The sequence below is a fragment of the Gossypium arboreum genome, chromosome 3, assembly GCF_025698485.1.
Source record: "Gossypium arboreum isolate Shixiya-1 chromosome 3, ASM2569848v2, whole genome shotgun sequence".
Classification (NCBI taxonomy): domain Eukaryota; kingdom Viridiplantae; phylum Streptophyta; class Magnoliopsida; order Malvales; family Malvaceae; genus Gossypium; species Gossypium arboreum.
Window position 1 is genome coordinate 68863470 of NC_069072.1, and position 4090 is coordinate 68867559.

A 4090-nucleotide genomic window follows, 5' to 3' on the forward strand; every position below is an offset into this window, starting at 1 on the left:
TGACTTGTTCCTCTTTGGTTGTAGGATTGAAGGATTGATATTCTGTATGCACACCTCCTCCACTTGAGTCACACCTCATTACTGGATGTACCTGCGTAGAACCAAGTAAACCATCAATCTTTTTATTGAGAAGTTCTACCTGAGCATAGTAATTGAGTCGACGTTATAAACGCCTACTATTTTTGTTGGCTTAGTCCTCATGACTTGCCACTGATAGTTATTCAGTGACATTTCTTCAATAAATTCATAAGCCTCTTCAGGTGTTTTATTGTTGATGGTTCCTCTAACAGCTGCGTCAATCATCTGTCTTGTCAAGGAATTCACACCATTGTAGAACGTTTGAACTTATAGCCATAGAGGTAACCCATGGTGAGGGCACCTTCGCAATAGATCCTTGTATCTCTCCCATGCATCATAAAGTGTTTCTAAGTCCATCTACACAAAAGAAGAGATATCATTACGTAACTTAGCCATTTTAGCCGGCGAAAAATATTTTAGTAAAAATTTTTTGGTCATTTGTTCCCAAGTAGTGATAGACCCTCGTGGTAATGAGTTCAACCACTGTTTAGCTTTGTTTCTCAGTGAAAAAGGGAATAACTGAAGGTGAATGGCATCATCAGAAATGCCATTAATTTTGAAAGTGTCGTAAAACTCCAGAAATTTCGCCAAGTGAGTGTTGGGATCCTCATCCTGCAAACCATCAAATTGAACAAACTGCTGTATCATCTGAATTGTGTTAGGTTTCAGTTCAAAATTATTTGCAGCAATAGCAGGTCTAACTATACTTGACTCAGTTCCTGTAAAAGAAGGTTTAGCATAGTCATACATAGTGCGTGAAGCAGGATTTTGATTAACCGCAATTGCAGGAGGTAGCTGATTGCCTTGGTTTTCAGCCATCTCTTCAGTTGGGGGTTGAATATCGTCTTCTTGCTCGTTCTCCGTGTATCTTAAACTCCGCCTTATTTCTCTTTGGTTTCTATGAACTGTACGATCGATTTCTTCATCAAAAAGTAATGGTCCTGACGGGTTTCTTCTAGTCATAAACAATAAAAACTGGCCAAGAGAAAGAAAAAGTAAATTAATAAGTAATAATAATAATAACATTAAATTAAATTGCAAGAAAAATAAATGGCTAAAGTAATGAAAATTAATCGTTCCTAATATCTTAGTTCCCCGGCAACGGTGTCAAAAACTTGATCGCGAGGTTTCATGATAGGTTTTAAATATTTATAATTTCTCGTTCTTGAACTAACTATTATCGCGATGTAGGCAAGTGTACCTATCGAACAGTAGTATAGTTTTAGCAAGACCGGATTGTCGAACCCAAAGGAACTAAAAGTACTAGTAATGACTGTCTTTTTATTATCTAGCCTAAGAACAATGGGGTTTTTTTTAATTAACTAATTATCTAAACTAAGAACGCACAGAGAAAAGAATTGGGGAATTGCTTTTGGGAAAATCGATTGAATGAAGACAATACCTAAGGAAAAATCCACCTAGACTTTACTTGTTATTCTGGCTCTGAATTGGACGATTTATTCATTCAACTTATTCTGTAGAGATCCCTAAGTTATGTTATTATCCCTATTCAAGACTAATAACATCTAATCCCTAGATTGAATAACCGAGACTTTTCTCTAGTTAACACTCTAAGGTTGCATTAACTCGATCTATGGATCCCCTTTTTAGGTTTCACCCTAATCCGGCAAAATCTTGTCATCCTATGTGTACGCGCGCAATCAACTCCGCTTAATTATGACAAATGTACTCTTAGACAGGGTCTATTCCTCCTCTGAATCAAAGCATGTATTGAATCAGTATCCTGGGATATCAAAATAAGAATTAAGAACACATAATTAAGAACAAGTTAAATATTTATCATATGATTCAGAAAATAATAACAAGATTCGTCTTAGGTTTCATTCCCCTTAGGTATTTAGGGGTTTTAGTTCATAACTAAATAAGAAAACATCTCAGAAGAGTAAAGAATACAAAACATAGAGAAAACCCAAAACTCCTGAAGGGAAATTGAGGAGAGATCTTTAGTCTTGATGATGAATCCGGCTTCTGAGATGGATCAATCGGCTTTCTTAGAGTAATTCCTTACTCCCCCTTCTCCGCCTCTTCTTTCTTCCTCTTCTAGGGTGTATTTATAAGCTTTGGAATGCCTAGAAGCCCTCAAAATTAGCCTTTTCCAAATTGGACTCAACTTGGGCTCAGCAGGGACACGCCCATGGCACATGCCTGTGTTTGATTACTTCAGGCCGTGCTCGAGCCTACCAAATGGACACGGCCGTGTGGTCTGCCCATGTGAGGAGGTCCAGACCGTGTTGACTTTGTACCTTGGCCCGTTTTCTTCGTTTTTGGCCCGTTTCTCGTTCCTTTCTCTCTCCTATGCTCTCCTATGTATAAAACATGAAATTAAAGCATTAGGAGCATCGAATTCACCAATTCTAATGGGAAATCATCCATAAAATGCATTAAACATGGGGTAAAAATATGTATAATTTATGGTTTATCAGCATGCCATGAAGTGAGTATAAGTATGTAAGTGTTTAAGGGTGGCAAATGGCTTGGAAAAAAGCCTGGAAATTGCCTACACAGTTAGACACACGAGCTTGTGCCTAGGCCATGTGTGACACATGGTCTGCTCCATAGGCGTGTGATTTGGCCGTGTGTCCCCTGCACCCTAATTACCCTAATTATGCAAAATAGAATGCTCAGTAGTAAACACACGGGCAGAGACACAAGCCGTGTGAAGGACACAACCTTAGGACATGGTCATGTGCCCAGGCTGTGTGAAGTCTGCACTTGATTTTTGGAATTTAATTCACCACACGGCCTAAGTGCACAGGCGTATGACTTGGCCGTGTGACCTTATTTGGTTGATGACGTCAGAGACAGAGAGTTACATGGGCTGAGGACAAGGGCGTGTCCCAAGCCACACGGGCGTGTGTGACCACACGACCTACCCACACGGATGTGTGACTTTTCAAATGTAACACCCCAAACCCAGCCTAGACGTTATGACCGAATCCGACGTGCCACATCGAAGAAGAAAAAAAAAACATTTTATATTTTTAATCTTACTTAGTGTTGAAAAGGTAACTCCATCGTAGGTTAAAGTGAATGGAAGCTGAGCACCAGGTAGGAAACCGGAGAAGAGGAGGTGAGTCCAGAGGACTGCTTAAGTACCAAGCTCCCTTAGGATCCAATCCTAGACATGCACACCAACATTGCCACACCTTAACTTCGTGAATATTCTTAGGAAACCAATTCGATTAATCCAGTTTTTAGAAAAGTGATTAAGTTTGGAAAACGTTTCTGTTGCGGAAGTCTTGCTTGTTGTCGTGATATTTTGAAATCAATTACCGTTTTGAAAACGCGCCCTAAAGCTAATCAGTTTCAGCGATTAATATATCTATTCTAAAATAAACATATTAAAACAATTTAAATAATTAGAGCGGCCTTATTACAACTTAAAAACCCAAATCATAAAAGTAAATGAAAAGATGTCCAATTCCCAGAAGGAAACCGAAATTTGCAGAACGTGTGGCCACTCCGAATCCCTCACAGCTCCAAGTCCACTATGGTTGGAGATTACCTGCATGGATGGAAATAAGGGGTGAGTTTGGGAACTCAATGTGTAAAATAACCCAACCATAGCCTAAATCAACTCAAACCACAGAAACAAATTAAACTGGGCCTTAGCCCTATGCAGAATTCAGGCTCATAACAGATACAGAACAGATATTTGATGTATGCAGAACCCAACCCATATGCAACCTTACGCCATGTGGGGAGACTACTCGACTCACCCACCCGCTACACTCCACAGAATTTGCAACATGGCTGCCAGAACAGATATTGTGACAGAGTCACCAGATACAGATATTGTGGTAGAACCACCAGAACAGATATTTATGGCAGAGCCACCAGTATACTCCCTCCATCAATATAACCCGTATCCCATGCAACAGATATTCATGTCATGGCATACATCACGCAGAATCAGAATATCATACATTTCAGTTACAATTAACCCTAGGGGTATAATGGTCATTTTACGCCTAGGGGTATTATGGTAATT

At 39.5% G+C, this 4090-nt stretch overlaps 1 non-coding gene across 1 annotated transcript; it reads left to right on the top strand.

Annotated features, from left to right (window-relative positions):
- Positions 1-361: 361 nt before the first annotated feature.
- Positions 362-468, top strand: LOC128291362 (small nucleolar RNA R71). The gene has a single exon (XR_008281138.1). It is a non-coding gene; the product is annotated as a small nucleolar RNA R71 (small nucleolar RNA).
- Positions 469-4090: the final 3622 nt, after the last annotated feature.